This window comes from Pteropus medius, unplaced genomic scaffold (assembly GCF_902729225.1).
Source record: "Pteropus medius unplaced genomic scaffold, Ma_sr-lr_union100, whole genome shotgun sequence".
In the NCBI taxonomy this organism is placed as follows: Eukaryota; Metazoa; Chordata; class Mammalia; order Chiroptera; family Pteropodidae; genus Pteropus; species Pteropus medius.
In genome coordinates this window covers 15,742,660-15,762,766 of record NW_024340701.1, presented here as the reverse complement: position 1 = coordinate 15,762,766, position 20,107 = coordinate 15,742,660, and the positions used below count along the sequence as shown (strand labels likewise).

At 39.9% G+C, this 20,107-nt stretch overlaps 1 protein-coding gene across 4 annotated transcripts in view; it reads right to left on the bottom strand.

The window, feature by feature from the left end:
• The window catches only part of SYTL5 (synaptotagmin like 5), a 216,674-nt gene extending 199,068 nt beyond the window's left edge, over window positions 1-17,606 (bottom strand). For 3 of the 4 annotated variants that reach the window (XM_039888172.1, XM_039888171.1, XM_039888173.1), the window contains exon 1: window positions 17,353-17,606. The gene's annotated coding sequence lies outside the window, so the exon portion shown is untranslated. The remainder of the gene's footprint in view (window positions 1-17,352) is intronic. The other variant, XM_039888175.1, reaches the window with a different exon arrangement.
• Window positions 17,607-20,107: the final 2,501 nt, after the last annotated feature.

The window sequence follows — 20,107 nt, the reverse complement described above, 5'->3', positions numbered from 1 at the left end:
AGGATGATTCTCAAGGAGGGAGCATATGTGGGCCTCTGCAACAAAGCTACAGGCCAAGAGGTAAGGAGAATGAAGACTACAGAACTCCTTGAAGAGGGGCAGGGCCAATGGACTAAAAGCACAATATATCTGATATCCAGTTTAAAATTTCCTTTCTGCATTGTACTTCCCTGATGTTATCTTCAAACCTTAAACAAGACAACTTTCTGTTAGCTGGGCTTTGAGAAACAGGCACCTGTCTATAGTTCAGGGATGGAACAGGTCAGAGAGAGTCAGTAACATGGATAGCAGAGGGGACTGAGAGAAGACGATATGTGTGATCAGCTAAGTGAAGGTACAAGAGACAATCGGGTCAGACTTGTGACACATGTAATGACACGCAGGGCTCCACAAGCATACTGAGTGAGGAAAGTGGCTCCCAGCATCCCAAATAACCACATTCCTGGCTTTTTAAAGGGAGAAGTAATGCCGCCCTTCCACCAATCTCTGAGGACAGAAGAACCTAGACACATTTGGATGACACAGAAGAGGTGCCTTGTTTCCAAGGGCAATAAAGGCCATTGCCAGAAGGTACATGATGTAAGACAAACACGTGCAGATGGAAAGTGCATTCTCTAGTCCCAGGTAAAGCATAGCACAAAATGGAAAGAGAATCTATATTTAAACACTCCATAAAGTGCATCCACACTTCCCCTAGGCTAGTATTTACTTATGTTATTACTTCAAATTCTCCCCTATAAAATGGATCAACTGTTAAGTCCTAATAATTTTGTTTTACTGTCATTTGGAATTTCCTCCCCAAATAATTGTTTTATAATCGCAGAAAATTTGAGAATCTTTGTCTTAGAAGCTCTCCACCCAACATCATTTTTAAGAGAGAAGCGACAATTGCCACAAAAAAACCTTAATGGTCAACCCCCCATAATAAGCCCATGTAATCTCAAAAGAGAAAGCACATGCCAACATGTCTGCACATCCAATACTTCTGGATAATTTTGGAAATTTGATTTTTGGTGTTTGAGACGGTGATGAAGTGCTAGGGAGGGGGAAAAGTCTGGCTAATGTGTTTTGAAGTGAATATCTCAGCTATGAAACTCAAAAAGCCAAAAAAGGATTGCTGTTCCCCCCAAAAAAGAAATGAATAGCAACAGGAAATAAGCGACAGTCATAAAGTAATCAATTAAAACAAATCCTAAATTGGTGGCATTTCATTGCCAGAGTGACTCACTCCTTTTCCTTCCAACTCCTCATTCTATTAACAAAGGAAGCAAAGTCGCCCTGACCATCTAGGTTTCTTGGGTATCCATCTTTTTCATCATCACTGTTCCCTTTCACATTTACAAAAATGTTTACTTAATTCAATGAGGTGGAGGCAGTAGCTGTCTACTTGATGTAAAATTGAGTTACACTATACTTTGTTATCACGAAGGATAGAGGGCTATGGAAACATTGTGGTAAGGAAATAATAGCTAAAACTTATTTAGTATTTACTAAGTGTCAAGTAAGTGAGGTAAAGTCACATGTCCATGTTATAACCATTAAGTAGCCAATAGTAGAATTCCAACCTCCATGCTTTAATTGATATGGATTCACATCCTGGCTCTGCTTTCATGGACTAGATTTGATCTTAATGACATGGATGTTTCTCAAGTCCTGTATTTTGTGACCTTAGTGAAGTATCATACTTAATTTCCACCCATTTAGTTTTTCTACCAAGAGGGTGTTCTGGCATTCTTGGTAGCACAGTGAGAGTAACAGAAGTCCCTGGATTAGCAATCCTTTCCATTTGCTTAAACTTTCTAACAGACACCAACAAGGCATCAAGAAAGGCAATGTAGTGTAGAGGTTAACAACACAGACTTAGGAGCCAGAATGTCCCTCTTTGAATACTGCCTCCTCCACTTAATTGCTTATGACATTAGGTTATTTAACTTCAAGTCTCGGTTTCCTCATTTCCAGATAGGAATAATAATGGCACCAACCTTTTAGGGGTATAGCAAAGATTAAATGAGATAATAATCCAAACCCACAGTTTAAAGGCCACACTGCTTCAGTTCCTCATACACATAAAGCAGAACTAGGCATTTGGAACAAAAGACCTTTGCTCTCCATTGCTGGAGAGAAGAAAGGAATCATATGACCCTTTTAAAGGTAAGAGAGAAGTCAAAAGTCAGAAATACCAGTACAGGAAGCTCTAGTGAAATACAAGGAATTTTACTGCCCAAACACTGTAGCTCTGTGCTGGAGGTTCTGGGCACCATATCCCATCAGCTGAAGACTGTGTCTGTATGGCACTAATGTAAGGGCTGATGATATACAGAATTACAAGTCAGTCTATTTGTATTCCGTAGAGGCTAACAGTTTAGCTGTAAGTAGACACTTTCAAGGGGGTGGACAAAGGCTGAGCAAACCAGGAGAATTCTGGATTTAGAACTAAGCTTTACCTTGGTCTAGGTCAGGCCTTATGTAGTAGGTCACAGATGCAGAGAGGGCCAGGGAGGTCCCCTTGGCAAGGCAAAAAATACAAAGGTAGAAATGTATATATCATCAGTGACCACCGATTATACCAGCTGGCTGGGGGAGAAGATTCTATAGGGAGGGGACTAGTGGGAGACAGTGAGAAGTGTAGGTGGGGGCCTATCTGTGGAGGTAGCTTTTTCCTGGCCCAAGTCTTAATTCAAATCTGGCACTTTTGTGAAGTTTGACTTTGTCATAAGTTAATTTTTTTTTTTGGTAACATATAAGGAAATTTACTTGGAAAGTTACGAGAAAATGTTTGATAATATACAAGGAAAATAACAATAATTATTGGCTACCACAAACTCCTAGTTAGCTGAGTGGGTTATTATTCTCTACTTAGATTTTCCATCAATACGCAAGGGATATTAAACCAAATAACTGAATGTACAAATTTATATGGGTCAAGTAGCATCTTGGCAATATCAGAATATCTTTTGATTTTCCAAGTAAATGTTCTGGTCACATCACCACAGTTGGGAATGTTTATAGACTACATGCACTTCTGAAGTACACACACACACATGCACTCAGATGCATTTGCTCCTACTTTTACTGGTAACCAGTCAAGGATCCAGATATTGGCTATACAAATAAACACTTAATTTTTCACCCAGATGTACCAAAATTCACCTTTTAAAATACTGCAGAAATGTAATCTTTCTCAGTGTTTGCAGCATTAGCAATATCATGGTTTTCCCTGTTAAATTAAAACACAAAAAGGTCACCAAAATGTTTCAGCAAATATTTAGTTGGAACAAGGATAAAAAAGAATAAAGATTTCATATGGCCAAGCTCACAACTGGCCCTTTACAAATAAATATACCTACACCCAAAGCCTATTCATTTGGTGGAAATGTCTTCTATCAATCAGTAACTGCCACGTGACACAGACCACACTTCAGAGGGTCATTCTAGCTTGTGGTAGGAGATGAGTTGGAGGGTAAGGGTAAGCTTAAAATCGATCAGCCCAATGCTGTGACCTTTTAGGTGTTTAGGATACTTAGGTCAAAGAAATTGGCATATGAGTGTAGGGGATGAACAGAGATATATTTCTTCCTTTTTATCTTCCCCACATAAGAGCATGAATATGCTTTTCCATATGTCTTTGCTTGTGGCTTTTCATTCATTACAGAGAAAGTGAAATGGGGTCAACCTCCTTGCTTACAACATCCATGGTAATTAAATAAAGTGTTGTTTCACTTGGAATTATTCACATGCTACTCACTCTGCCAGATGCCAAGGAGAAAAGGCAGGGATTATCTTCAGTTAACAATATCAGACCAAACTGCTTTCCTGGAGCTAAGACTGCCATAGCAAGTCTGGTATAAAGCTATTAAAGGGTCCAGGGTGCCTCTCCTCAGAATTTCAAGTCCTGGGAGCATCAACACCTTTGACTATCCCTATGCAGATGGCAGACAATCAGGCAATCAGGAAGTTGAGTTCTTTTCTCTATGCCTCTGTGACAGATCCTGGAGAGTAACTCATTCACACTTACTCTAAACCCCTTTTGGCAAGTATTTTGTACTGCAGAGGCTAGAAAGCTAAAAAGAAAACACGTCTTCTAGACTCCCTTGCAGCTAAGGTTCCAGGTGTGATTTAGATTCTACCAATCACACGAGGACTGGAATGAAGAAGTAAACTGTGCGAGCGATATTGGTGATTCTTGTATGCAATGGACTGGAGAGGCAGTTGGTTACTTTGGAAAAGCTGGTGAAGGTTATTCCTACTCTCTAGCATCACAGGTGCTGAGTACTAGGAGGCAGCAGTAATGAAGTTTCTGCTACAAACATCCTATGGTATAGTCGGCAGTTCTCCTGGCCAAGTAACATCTAAACCATGTCCTCTGGCCCTCCTGGGGATTCTGTAAACTATCTGTATCAGTTATTCATGGACACAATTATGCTGTATAACAAACCCAAAATTTCAGTGACATACAAAAATAAGCATTTATTTAGCTCATAGATCTGCAGGGCTCAGACAAGCTAGGCTCATGTGTCTGTAGTCAGCTGCAATTGAGTTCATCCACAGATCTGGGGGTCAACTGGCTATGAGCCAATCTAAGATAGCTTCAGTTGGGACTTACTGGAATGACTCAGCTCTGCAACACAGGCATCTCATCTTCCAGCAGGCTAGCCTTGGCATGCTCTAGCAGATGACAGAGTAGCAGAAACAAAGTATAAATGGCATATGCTTTTCAAGCCTCTACATGCAACATATCTACTAACATTTCATTGGTCTCACGGTCAACCTCAGAATCAAGGGACATAAAAATATTCTCCTTTAGTAAGAAAAACTGCCAAGTCACATGTCCAAAAGATATAGGTAGAGAAAATTGGGACCAGAAACACCCTACCACCTAATACCTCTAAATAAACCCTTCTGCTTAAACTAGGGAAAGGATTTGGTTGTTTTCAACTAAGAAACTTGACATTATTCACATGCTACTCACTCTGCCAGAGTGATACAGCCACACTGCTTGATAATCAAGGTTTAAAACCCACTCAAGGTGGCAAAACTCCACCAGAAAAAGACCTTGGAAAACTGAATTGTTTCAAGCAAATATAGTGATTAAGAATTCTAGGATGGACCTAATCATCTTTGGTCTGCTCCTGCCCCCCCGCCTTTCTTATTTCTCTTTCATTACCATACTGTCCCTCTCTTGAACCTTTTCTTTAGAGTCTAAAGAAGCAGAACAATAGATATATGCTAAAACATACAATGAAAATTTCCGGAAAAATATCAGTAACAATTAAGAGGGGATGCCTCTGAACAGGGATACAGGAGTGTAGAGTGGAAAGTAGTTCTAATTTTCACTATGTGCTCTTTGATGGTTTAATTTTTTACCATGTTAGTGAATTATTCTTTTTGTTAAAAATTAAACCAAACTTTTTACAAAAAAAAAAAATGGAAATATAGATGGTAAAACAAAATCCATGTATAACCATTGGTTTTACTCCTTTTTTGTGCTTAGAAACTGTAGGGCTAGCTATAGTTAGGTACAAAAATGCATGCCACTGGCCATAAATAAGATTGGGATTATTTGATTAAAAATTTATTACCATGAGTCCACACTGATATAAATAATTGAACAGATAATTAAATGGGAGAGAAGAGACAACTTTCCCATGCAGAATTCCAAATAATTTACATAGATACTCCACAATCAAGGAGATGGATCATAACTCCCTACATCTCAAGTGCAGGCTGCATACAATGAATTCCTTTCAAATAGGACAGTATGTAAAAGGAGGAAATAAGTAACTCTGCAGTGGAGAAATTTGAAAAACACTACCTCAGCCAGGTGATCAAGGTCAACAACAACAGTGGCAAGTCATGTTGACAATATGTGCACTTGATATGGTGTGATGAGAATGGCACTTCACCTCTGTGGTCTTCATCCCAAAACATAACCCCAGGCTAATCATAAGAAAAAAACACCAGACGAATCCCAATTGAGAGACATTCTATAAAATATCTGACCAGTACTCGTCAAAACTATCAAGATCATCAAAAACAAGAAGTCTGAGAAACTGTTACAGTCAAAGGGAGGCTATGGAGACATGACGACAAAATATGTGGGGTCTTGGATGGGATTCTGGAACAGAAAAAGAACAGGTAAAAATTAAGAATATGTGAATAAAATATGGCCTTTAGTTAATAATAATGCAACAATATTGGTTCATTAACTGTAACAAATGTACCATTAGTGATGTAAGATTTTAATAATAAGAGAATTTCAGTGCAGGAGTATGGAAACTCTCTGTACTATCTTCACAATTTTTCAGTAAATCAAAACTGTTCCAAAAAATAAAGTTTATTAAAAATGTATTATTAATTATAGAAAAGTTAAAAATAAATCCATCAATAAATCAATCAGTAGGTATTGTGGGGGATACAAATGTCATTAAGTACCTAATCAAACTCATACAGAAATTTCAAACTGGAGCCAGGTGTTTGTGTAGCTCAGAAAACCAAAGGTCTACAGATCACTAATGAGCCCATGTGAAAGAGGCTGTGGGATGAATAAAGAACTGTTCCTGATCTGCATAGTAATTTTACAATACAAGCTTCACTATACACTTGAGCAGCCTTTTAATTTAGTAGGCAGGGGGAAAGTGTTTCTTTTATCCTTATGTTTTAAGACTGGGCTATCACTGAGAATAAGTGTTTTTACTGGAGTGTTAGGAGGGGTGCCTGTGTTCTGCTCACTACAACTCACCACAGAGGAAAGGCCTCAAAGATGAAGAGACTCGGGGAGCCAAAGCCCACCCTACATTGTTATGTGGGAGTCACTAGAGAGTTATTTGAAGATGGAACAGCTCTTAGTAGGGAAAACAGAGTGGAAAAGGTAGACTGATAAATGCAAAGGTAAGACCAACTGCTCTGAGAAGGAGGCAGGATATCCTAAAGTATGAAGACTTGTCTATAGGGCACTGAAAAGTACGGTAATCTTAAAGAGATCTATGAGGTCAGAATGGGAATTGGGATGCAGTGGCCCCTCCCCTCAGCATCCATGAAGAATAAGAATTACGTGCTTTTCTTGTGGACTGTGGTTTAGATAACTTGGGTATTCACTTTAAAATTATCTCCTTCATCTGCTGAAATTTCCTTTATTTTGCTTAGAGCAAGCTTCTCAAGGTGGGATCTATGGATTCCAAAGGTATATGGATAAAATTTAGATTGTCCATGAACTTGGATGGAGAAAAAATTACATCCTTATGTTCACTAATCTCTAACTGAAATCTAGTACTTCAAATATGAATGTAGGCAACAAAGCACAATAGTATTAGTACCTGTGACTTTGTCACCAATAGAAATCACAGATATTTGTTATGTCACATTAGTTACTGCAGATATTGTGAAATATTCTCAATGCTCATTTCTATTTTAAACTTTGGGTGGCCAGTAGATCCACTGATAGATCTTGCTGTTCAATAAGTTTAAAAAGTATATTACTATATCACAAATTTGGTTTTTTAATAATCTGATAAATGTATTTCAATACAATTTGTTTCTTTCGTAATCCAGTGTGTTTATCAGGGAGGCCATAGGCTTCCTCAAAGGGTCTGTAGCACAAAAGTTTTCTAAAGGTTATAAAGCCTGGTCCAGAATTTAAAATCTGGTACAACTTTACAGCTTTGTGTGGTAGCATTATCAAGGAAAGCAAGAAGCAGGTTTGAAACTATAAAGAGAAATGTCATGTTAATAGCCTCGCTACTCCCTACCATTATACTACTTCCCAATACATGCTTGTGTGCACAGACACATATACATATACACACGTGGAGCAGAAACAAGGGGGATTGTAGCCCATGAGTGCTGTGCGGAGACCAGCAATAAACAGCAGAGAGCAACGAGGGACCTCAGGACATAACAGGAACCACAGGCAAGTGAATGCTGGAGCAGAAAGGACACAACAAACTATTGTTTTCTAGATATGCTAAGAACTTGACCCTTAAGGGCCATAAGGAAAACTGAATCTTGTGCACTGCCACTCTAATTGATTACAATACACTTGGGAACACAAAGGGGAAAAAATTATATCACATGATGAAGAATATTGACACTGAGAGCCATTAGTTCAGAATGAGGGCTAGAGTAGGCTTTCACTGAAGCCATGTTTTGCTAGCACAGCATCTTTGTTGGTGTTGGTTTCATTTTTTTTTTTAATGTTATGTCTTGGAGAGGTCATGGGGAGAAAGGAACTCTCATACACTGCTGGTGGGAATGTAAATTGGTACAGCCCCTATGAAAAACAGTATGGAGGTTCCTCGAAAAACTAAGAATTTATCTACCATATGATCCAGCAATCCCTCTACTGGGTATTTGCCCCCAAAGACTTGAAAACCCATATCCAAAAAGATATTTGCACATCAATGTTCACAGCAGCATTATTCACAGTGGCCAGGGCATGGAAGCGACTGGTGTCCTATGATAGATGATTGGCTAAAGAAGCTGTGGTACATATATACAATGGAATATTACTCAGCCATAAGATGAAATACTGCCATTTTTGAAAACACAGATGGATCCTGAGATTATTATGCTAAGCAAAATAAGTCAGAAAAAGTTGAGAACCACATAATTTCACTCATACCTGGGATATAAAACTGGAAGCAACAAATGAACATGAAAAACAAGCAGAGACTCACTGATATGGACAATAGTTCAGTGGTTACCAGAGGGATTAGAGAGGAGGGAAGGAAGAGGTAGATAGGGGTAGAAGGGGTAAAACATATGGTGACAGAAGGAAATTTAACCTTGGGTAGTGAATGCACAATGCAATACACATATGACATATTATTGAATTGTACACCTGAAACCTATATCATTTTAACCAGTGTCACCCCAATAAAAAATGTTATGTAATATCTGATATTATATATAAAAAGAACCTATATGGCATTTAAATTATAAAGAATAATAAATGAGCTTCAAAGACCCCATCACCCGGTTCAAGACCTAGAACATTACTAATGCTAGTGCATCTATTTTATCTTCTTACCTTACTCCCATCCCTGTCTCTTCATCAGAGGAAAGCTCTAGCCTGAATACTGGACTTTCCTTGCTTTATAATTTATCACGTATGTATGATTCTTTACAATGTACTGTTTAGTATTGTTTGGCTTGGGGCTTATAAAAATTATGCCCAACTGCATGAAGTCTTTGGTGATTTGGTTTTTCATTCAGTATTTTGTTTCTAATATGCATCTATGTTCTTGCATATAACAGTAGTTAATTTTGTTCCATTGTAAAATAATAAACAAATTCTTTAATTTATCTATTTTCCCATCAATCGACAATTAGGTTATTCCAGTATTACTGTATTATGAACCATGTTGCTAAGGTCATTCCTAAAGAGAGTTCCTGGTTCACATGCAGAATAATTTCTCTAGCGGTTATACCTAGAAATAAAATCGCTGGGTCATATGGTATATGAATGTTCAATTTCACAAGATAGTGCCAAGTTTTCTTTTTCAAAGTGATTTCCCCAAATTTGCATTCCCATCAACAAGGTGCATCAATTCCTATTAATCCATGTCCATACCAATACTTGATACTATCAGATTTCATACTATATTGTCATCTTTGTATACCACAGATAGCACACTGCTTCACTATATAAAGAGCATAAAAGTGTCGGCAAATGCCAAAGTTTTAACAATACAGTTTAATTCAAGGTCATACAATGTCATAACCTGGAATGCAGAGCCTGAGACAAGGATTTTTATGCAAGTAGTTTTTTTGGGGGGTAGAGGGGATTGATTCCAGGGAATAAAAGTAGGCAATTGAAGAAAAGGAATAGGAAAAAAGAGAAAGTCAATAAATCAATACAAAGTGTATTATTGAGTTGGCGACATCTGTGGGCAACTGGGGCTTAATCATGCTTAGACTCCCTGAAAACCTCTTAGAAATAAATCATACTAACATGTGGTTCAGAATTATCTGGCTAAGAATGGAAAAAGGGAACTTTTATCCCTGACTCCCATCCCACATTAGTCAAGGGCCTTTGGACCTTTAACTTCCTCATATTCCATAATACACATGTGTGGGTGCCAGAGGGTTCTAACAGGCCTTTGTGTTGAAACATCGAACAAGTCCTGGGGTGGAAAATGAAATATTCACTGCAAGGCTAAGGCAAGGTGCTATCTGGCTACACCCACATGAAACTGGTTACTGGATCAGTGACTAGACTAAAAGGTGGGCTGAAAGGATGTACAGTGAGGCACAAGATGTGCCCAATACACATAGCTACTAAGTGGCAGAAATGGAACTCAAACACGTATCTATCACAGTTCAAATATTAGGCACTTGGCACATAAGTGTATAAACATTGTCCACTGCCTTCAAAATAGCCATCCTTACATTTCTTCTCTGCTAAGAGAACACTAATATGCCACCACAGACCTAAATCCCTTTTTCCACCATTCTAACAACCTCGGTGCTGGCATACATCCAAGAGGTCACTCCACAGTCCAAGATGGCTCTGTACATCATGCCTGCATTCCAGGGTAGCAGCTGGAGAAAATAGGAGTTATAAAAGGGCCCTCCTTCCAGCCAAGTCAACTCTCTAGGCAGGCTTCCTAGAAGTCCTGCAAAACACAACATTATCTCTCACTAGCAGAACTCAGTCACAGGAACGTACTTTGATGCAAGAGATGCTGGGTAGCAGAGACTGTTCACTGGATGAATTGCCACCAGGAATAAAATTGGATTCTGTCACCAAGGGAGAAGGTGAGAAAGGATACCAGGTAGCAACTAGAAGTCTCTGCCCTAGTATCCATTCAATTCGGGACAAGTTTTTAATCTATATCTCAGTCTTCCTATTTGTAAAATGGAAAGAAAGTAGTACCTCACAAAGTTGTTATGAGGACCAAATAAGATCATGTAAATAAAACTGCACAATGCCTGGTATGCAGAAAAATGATTAATAAATGCTAGCTAGTATTAATTCACTTTGGTGACTCATCATCACCAGGCCTGACATTGAGCAGTACAACCTCAGAAAACTGATCTTATCAGTGTTTCTGCATGCATCAGGCTTGAAGGTGCTGGATGCTGACTCACACCCACAACGCTACTAAGTGTTTAAAGCCAGAGTACTGGCTTAGTATCTGACAATGAGAAATACAACTTCCGGGCTGACCAGGTTATTCTGTCCCAGAAAGCAATGAACATGGGGAATCTTAAGGTTGATTGCTGAGCATGAAATCAGGAGAAACAGAATTCATTACACAATTCAAAAGTTTAATAGCATTGGGTTCTAAAAGCCTATTGCATCTATTTCTAAAACTGAACTTACCTAATGTGGTGCATCTTATGATCAGGCTGGAAACATGACAGGTAACCTGTCCCCTGGACAGTGCTGGAAGGTATACTACCAATTGCTGGCAAAATTCACCAGGACTGTGGAAAATGTGTGAAAGCATTGAGAGTAAACACTTATGGAAATGGCAAATCCATTCTAAATAGAGGCCCTATTACACCTAGCAAGATTTTGGAAAAGTCATTAAGTGAGGGGAATATTTTAGCAAGACCCATTCTTTTGAAAAGAGCCCCAGAGTAAACAGGGAAGCAAGAAACCTGCCTTTATCTGTTTAAAAATGTTTATTGGATTACAGGTTGAATCCATTTCTAAGTTTAAAATGGAAACATTTTAGTTGTTTCATATAGACATAATAGAGAACAATAAAAATTAAAAACAAAATGTTTTAAATTGAGCAAATAGGAAAATATAGCATAATAGTGCATAATATACATACATATGTGCATAAAATCTCAACTGTCATTTAATGTACAAAGATTTTTTTTTTATCCTCTAGGCTGACCATATACCTTTTGCTGACATATTATTCTCTAAACAGGGTACAGTAAAAAGTAGAAAAGCCATGTAGTATGAAAGAAAGAGTATTAACCTTTGGCATCAAAGTTGATTTGAATCTTGGCTTCACCTCTTAAAAGTAATGTGATCTGAACAAGTTATTTAATATCTCTGAACTTTCTTTTTTCCTCGTGATAGACTGCAAAAAATGGCCCCTATTCTTCACTGCTCCCGACGTCCATGTTTTTTGCCATGTAACTTTGTAGGACCCTCCCACTCTGACTCTGGGTATGACCACATGGCCAACAGAATAAGGTGGAAGTGATGATATGCCAGTTATGAGTCTAGGCCTCAAGAAGCCTGTATATTTCCATTTGTTCCCTCTTGCACCTCAGCAACTGCCTTGAGAACATGACTGGGTAGCCTGCTATAAGATGAGAAACATGTAAAATACAGCCTAGGCATACCAGTTACTTCAAAGTTTGCCCAGATCAGTCAATATCCAGGTATCTCCAAGATATTGTAAGCAATCCTAGCCAAGATCAGCTAAGCAGTCTAGCCAACCCTCAGCTGACCCTAGACACATGAGCGATAAATGTGTATTGTCATATGCTTCTGAAGTTTTGTGACAGGTTGTTATACAGCATTATCATGAGAATAGATAACTGACATACACGCATCTGATATATTATAGGTTACAAGGATTAAATGAGGTACTATGGGTACAGTGACCAGCATACCACAGTCAACCTAGAAAAATAGCTATTATTCTTCTTGACAGATTTCTTCTTTATAAAATACAATCACATTCTTGAGATTATACCCAGTTCAGTAGTGTAAAGTTTTGGATAATTCTAAACCATTTAGTCTCACATTTATAGATCGTCTCGTTTTACTCCCACAAGAATAATAACATCCACGGAACATGAATTTTACTAATTTAACTCTCAAATAGCAGGCCAACCATTTTCCCATCTCCAATGATTTTGGAGAAGAGAAACTGATGTAGCTCTCTGTTGCTCTCATATAGAAATAAAAATATAATTAAATTAGAAGTAATTTAATGTTTTGAGAATTTTGTAATGCCTCTGGAGATTGTACAATCTCTAGAATAGTTAATCCTTCAAGAAATTCACATATAGGAAGCAAGCAACTAGTCTCTTAAAATCATCTTTGAACTGATATAAAAGCAAGCTGAAATTTAGCTCTGCAGTCAGAGAAGGCACATGAATAGAAACAAATGGGCTGATGTGTAGGCTCCATATTCATTCACCACAATTTGTGCAAGAAATTAAGAGAAACCTCAATGAAGCATTTTCTCCCATTTTCTCATCCTTTGTCCTATGATCAGAAAAAATAATTAGGCTTGGCAAAAGAAAAAATGCACCACAATCAGCAATTATGATAGAAAATACTGCAGATAAATTTCACATACATTGATGTATGTAATGAGCTAGACTCCCCCAATATCATAAAGTCTCAAAATAACCAGAGATATGTGGTTCACAAAGTATGGTCCATAGACAAACAGCATCACTATCACCTGGGAACCTGTTAGAAATGCAAATTCTTGGGCCCTACCCCAAACCCATTGGAATTCAGAGGCCAGGACCCAGCAATGTTTGTAACAAGCTCTCCAGGTGATTCTAATGCCTGCAAGAACTTCAGAACCACTAATCTAGACAGAACCATTCTACTTAAAATATCTCTGGATTAGCAGCACTGGTATTACCTGGAATTAGAAGTGCAGAACCTCAGGCCCCATCTAGACTTACTGAATTGAATCTGAACTATGAAAAGGTCTTCAGGTGACTTGTATGCACATTAAAGTTCGAGAAGTGCTGCACTTATGCAATGGTTCCTGTTACAGGCTGAATTATGTCCCCTCCCCAAATTCATATGTTGAAATTCTAACCCCTAGTACCTCAGAATTTGGCTATATTTGGAGATGGGACTTTTAAAGTGGTAAGGAAAAACTAGGTCATATGGCTGGGCCCTAATAAGACAAAATTAGGACACAGACACGCACAGAAGGGAGACCGTGTGAAAATAGAGAGAAGGCAGCCATGTATAAGCCAAGGAAAGAGGCTTCAGAAGAAGCCAACCCTGCCAACACACTGATCTTGGACTTCCAACATCCAGAACTGTGAGAAAATTATTTTTTGTTATATGAGTCTCTTAGTCTGTGGTACTTTGTTATGGCAGCCCGAGCAAACTAATAGTTCCCAAACTCAAGTGCATATTGGAATCATCTGGGGAGTTTTAAAAATCTTGTTACCTGGGTCCATTCCCAGAGATTCCATCCAATTTTAGTCTGAGGACCAACCCATACATCCGGATTTGTATAAGCTTTCCAGGTGATTTGCAAAGTGCAACAAAGTTTGAGGACCACTGATAGCCTACATCTTTCTTTTGACTGGTGGGAAATCTAAGACCCAGGGTCCTGCGATTGTTAAATTCCAGTCTCTCAACACTTGCTTAGCTGATCTTCCATCATTATGGCCCCAAACGTTCTGTAGTACTTCAGGATTCCTATTAGGAAGGAGACTCAAGAAAGCTGGCAGTAATATATGCTCTCTTCGTTTCATGCATCAACTTTGCGTGTGTGTACTAGGTATCATCTTGAACATTTTTTGTAGTACATCTTCCACAGTACATGGATAGAGAAAGCACCCAAAGAAAATCAGTTGCCGTAAACTGTCATTACTCACTACCTCTCTTTATGTTCTTCTTGTCCTTCCTGTTAAGTTGTCCTCCAGGTTCCTGGATCCAAATTAAGAACTCTAATATTGTGTAAACCAGCATTTCAGGGCATAGGTGCCAAACCACTAATTAGTTTTTTTCCTGCTAAACACTTTCACTTGTCCTTGTGAAGTTGTGAAGCTCCCAAAGTCTATACAGGCACACCTCATTTTATTGTGCTTCACTTTACTGCAATTCGCAGATATTGTGTTTTGTTTTGTTTTTTAACAAATTGAAGGGTGTTTTTTTTACAAGACCCTCTACGAGCAAAATGATTATGACTCACTTTACTGTGATATTCGCTTTATTTCAGTGGTCTGGAACCAAACCAGCAATATATCCAAGGTCTGCCTGTAGCCTACTCACAGGACAACTACTTACTGAATGTTTACTCTGTTCCAGAAACTGGAGGATCTGACCCATATTTAATACAATGGAAACCATATGAGCTATATCTATACATTTTTTCCTACCTGTAGTCTCTAAAAGTTAACACACTACAAAAATGATTATTTAGCATCCTTAAAATACTGTACACCTTAGAGGGAAAATCCCTGCTCTGAATGCGCTTTTGCTTGGACCAATCATCAATACAATCACAGTTTAAAATAGAACCATTTTCATGACAGTCAAGCAGACTTGCTGGTTAGCTCCCCAAAGCTATCTCCAACCCCCATCTTCCTGGCCTCCTTTCTACTATAGAAGCTGAAAAGCTTGATATTTTCCCAGCCTCCCTTGCCACTAAGGACTGTTACGAAGCCCACCCACCTCTGGCCAATGAGATACAATGGAGATTCTGTTGGGTAACTCTGGGAAAAGATATTTCTTCTCTGGTAAGAGAAAGTGGCATGAGGAAAATTATTCTACCACTTTCCATCCCCTATTTCTTGCCTTTGAACATGAGATAAGAATGTAATGCCTGGAGCTGTTAGAGCCATCTCAAAACCATGAGAGCAAGGTACTGACTCAGAACCCTGACATTGCTGGGCCACTGAACCAACAACTCCATTGCTCACCTGCTGTCAATGTTCTCTGTTAAAGCCATTTTTAGTTGGCTTCTGTTACATGCAGCAAAAAAAAACAATATAGTTATTTTCCATATATGTCAAACTCTAATTTAGTTACAACAGAGTGGTCTGAGGATCCACACCTTGAGAGTCACTGAATTATAAGGACTATCTTCTAGCAGTGAAGAAAAAGCATGCCCAGGTGGTGGTAAAGAAATGCTAAGACCATCTGGACTGCTGAATTCATTTATCTATTCATTCAACAGACCCACTTTAGTAGGCTCATGAGACACAAAGATGAGTAACACAGTATTTCCGCCTTTCAAGAAATTTTACTATCTTGAGCAAGACTGCTATGTAAAACAAGATGATAAGCACCAAGATTATGCAGATGAGAGATGTCATGTTACCAGGTGGGAAACCTAACTCACTTTAGGGTGCTCCCTGGAAAGAGCCAAAAAAAAAAAAAAAGAAAAGAGAACCATCAAAGCTTCAGTTCAACTCTAAAAAGTTATCTCTGTGATCTGAATAAACATGTAAGATTTTATTAATCTTCCCAGTGGAGGGGTTTTCTATAATCACAGACTATAAACCAAATAACAATTCAGGAAAGAGCAATTTATGATAGGCGACTCAATCAACTGCCAGGAAAGCTTCCCCCACCCATCTTCCTCTCTCCCACAAAGCAGGATAAAGATTTGGTTTTGTGGGGGAAGGGGAGGAATACTGTCCTCCATATCAGCAGGGATGCTTGCCTAGAGCAAAAGAATTCTGTGCTGCGAATAAAGACCACCTGTTAACACTGCAGCAAACCAAACAATATTGATGATAAAGCAATCAGTTAACATTAGCCACAAATGCATGCATTCTAGGAGGCTCTCTCCTATGCTACTTTTAAGCAGAAACGACAGCAATAATCAGTACCTATTTAATAGTTACAGAAACACTGTGCTTAACGGTAGAAATGGGGACTCATCTTCCCCGCATTGATTTTTCAAAAGGCAGTTAGTGGAAGCGCAACAGACACGTAGAGGAAAAGGAAAACATGTAGCTTTACATTATTAAATCCTTTTAAGAAACAGAATAAGTCCTCATTGATTTTCTTGCAAGGGAAATAATAGGTTTGGAAGCATCTCTGAAAATAGAGAAAATAAGACTAGCAGTAATCTCCTAAAATTTTCCTGGAATACATTAAAAATAAAATATTCAACAGTTCAATGAATTGTTTCAACATTATCGTGGCATTCACATTAATTGTGCCTCTGGAACATTTTGATTCAGCCAATGGTAACAAGATAGGCAGCCCTGGCATGTCCTGGGCTGGGGAGGGTTGTTCCAAGATACCAACTCAAGCTACAGTAAAATATCTGCCACCTTGCCGAGAATGAGGACACCGCCCTGGCAAAGGGTTCTACCCCATCCCCCCGCCCCACTCCACGCACCGCCAACCTCTAAGAATCACCTAGGAAGAAAGTGGGGGAGGAAGGAAACCCACCAAACAAATCAAACATTCCTAGCCCCATAAACGCCACATCCGGACATTTGAAGGTACCCGGGAAATTAAGAATATGGCCCCAGAGTTTGCCTTGTTTGGGGTATGAGCATGGATTTGATATTCTCCGTTGCGTTTTAAAAATCTAACTTTCTGTCTCCAATGGAGAGAACCAAAGGGAGGAAGCAAAGGCAGACAGATATACAGACTGGGAGATCCCCTCCCGCCGAGTCACCAATGCACGAGGCATCAAAAGACAAGAAACTTACCTAGACGGGAAAGCGGTTGGTCCAAGCCTCCGGAGGGGGACAATATTCGTGGGAGAGTCGTTGAAGCTGGAGATGAAATGAGGACCAGTGCGAGAGGCGAAGTCCCGCTCCTAACCCGGAGGAGCAGAGTGACTCACGCGCTCCGTGCCCGCCTCTCGCGCCATGCGCCCCTCTCCCTCCCCGCCCCGCGCAGGTACGGGGGCCGCGCGTTGGGAGGCGGTCTCCAGCCGCCCTAATCAACCGGGTTCTCTGCCCGACGCCCCCAAGCGGCGGCGCCAGAGCCCACCCAGCCAGACCCACTCCAGGCATCACCAGCCTCTCCAGATAACCGCCGGTCACCGCAGGACCGGAGCCTCCGTCGTGGATCTCGCCTCTCCTCTGCGACCCCGCTCCTCGCCACCCCAGGACCCGCTGCCTCTGGGCCACCCATCTGAGCTCAACGCACCTTCCACATGCCATTTGGACACGGCATGACCAAGGCCCTCCCTCCGGCCGTGCCAGTGGGCTCCAGGATGCACTGCCCCCCAAATCCGCCACTTTCGATCGCCCCCTTTTGGTGGCTTCAGAACCCACCAAGCCCAGAGACAGGTACAACTGGCTCTTCAAGATCCCAGGTGTATCCTTTACCATAGGTCTCCGCTCTTGTCAGACCCAAAACTTGCGGGGACTCCTTACCCCTCCAGGCTGCCAATTTGACACACTTTACACCTGCCAGCTGGGTTTGGCAACACCCAGATCCTCCCACAGTCGGTGTTTATGGCCAGAGTAACCCTATTGCCCACCACAGCAAATGCACAAATTACTCCTACCTGCTTAGAGTCCTCTTCTTCGCAGAGGTGGCTGTGAACCTCCCCCCTCTCAGATCCTCCAGAGTCCGAAAAAAATGCAGTGGGGATGATGGGCCCCTGGTGCCAAGTGGCACCCTCTTATTCTGACCGGTTAAGAAGAGCAGCTGAGGCCCTAAACCAAGCTTTATTAGGACAATTGAGGCACTGTAGGGTGCCAGGATTTCTAGAAGAAATATCTCCAGCGAATAAGGATTGGGAATTCCGCCTTGGGGCCTAACATTTTTTCTGGTAGAGGTTATCTTATTCTGCTGGAGGGCGGGGAGGGGAGTGATGAGACCACAGTCCTGTCTCTATCATACCAACTGGCAGGAAGAGTATGTACAATAAGAATCCCACTAGACTTAGCAGAAGTGAGGGATTATAGAGTTCAGGGAGAAATAAATAAAAATGAGGAGAGAGTAGAGTATTTTCCCAACTTGAGGACAGCATTTCAGCTGCCATACTTGCTACAACTTGAGTAAGTAATGGAAGGTTACTGCCTATTCAGAAATGTAGGCAATCTCATCCCAACACACATCCCTCATCATCCCATTGCTTCTTGACCACCATTATAAACCTAGATCTCCCCCAGGATAAGCAGGAACTATGACATTCATTTCAATGTCCGAAGAACCCAGAACGAGCCCTGACACCCAGTGGAAAATTAATCTTAATTGAAAGCTGCAAGGTCTAACATCCAGAACCTTCCTACTCCTGCCTTCCACCTCCACCTCTATACTTTTCATCTTTCTTATCTGTTTTCCTTTGCTTTTCTTCCTTATCTATATCTACTTTCCTGAATATCATCCCTCAATTTTCTACCTCTACTCTCTAAGTCTATAAGGTCATGTTTCTTTTCCAACTTTATTTCTTCTCTTTTTCTAAAGCCTCCCCTACTCTGCATTCTCCCTTCCTATCTTATTTTCAAGTCTAACCTCAATGAAGTGCTTTTGCTGCTTTTTTAAGCTGGTAGGTACTCAGATCAAAATTCTTATCTACCAAAAATCCTACATTCCTCAGAATGTGTGTGTGTGTATCTATCCAAGACAATGTGTCTTTTCTTGAAAGGTGATCAACCGTAAGTATTACTAGAAATTATATCATTATCCATTCATTCAACTCACATTTACTGTGCATCTACTATGTGCTAAGCATTGTGTTAGATCCTGTGTTTATAGAGATCAATAAGACAAAGTCACTACCATCAAGAATATACCAAGGGATAGGGGAAGAGGAGGAGCAGACAATAAACAAAGTATGTAACAATGCTGTTGTAAGGAAGTGCACAAGGTGCTGTAGGAATAAGAAGGGAGCTCATAGCACTCCATGAAGGAGGTGGGAATGATAGTGAAACATTTCACCATAAATTAACAATTGAACTGAGTCTTATAAAAAGATGGAGTTTCCAGGTAAATAATGGGAGAAGTACACAGAACATGAATAATTTACTTTGGATTCTTAATTTGTGTCTCTTTTCTCTTGTGATGACATTATTCTTTAGGCGGATAGTGTCAAAGAAATCCAAAATTGAGAGAGTTCTCATTCCACATAGCTCCAGCAAAGCTCCAGGGATAAATTCCACTTGGATCATGTGTCTGTCCATCCCTGAAACAATCACCATAGCTAGGTAAGTAGTATATTCTGATTGGCTATCTTGGGTCATGTGCCCATCCCTGTTTGTTTGTTTTGGGGAGATGTGATTGATAGATTGATAGTCTCACCTGATGAGGAAGGTACAGTTAGTTCCTAAAGGAAAAGATGCTAGGGAAGTTGTCGACAAAAGTAACATGCCAACTACATGTATGCAAGGATTTCCCCAAAAAATCTTTCATTTTGCAAAATAACACACTAAAATTAACAAGACTTATAGAAAAAAAATAGTTAGGAGCAGATCACTCAAAATTTATGCAACTTTATTAGCAGAGCAT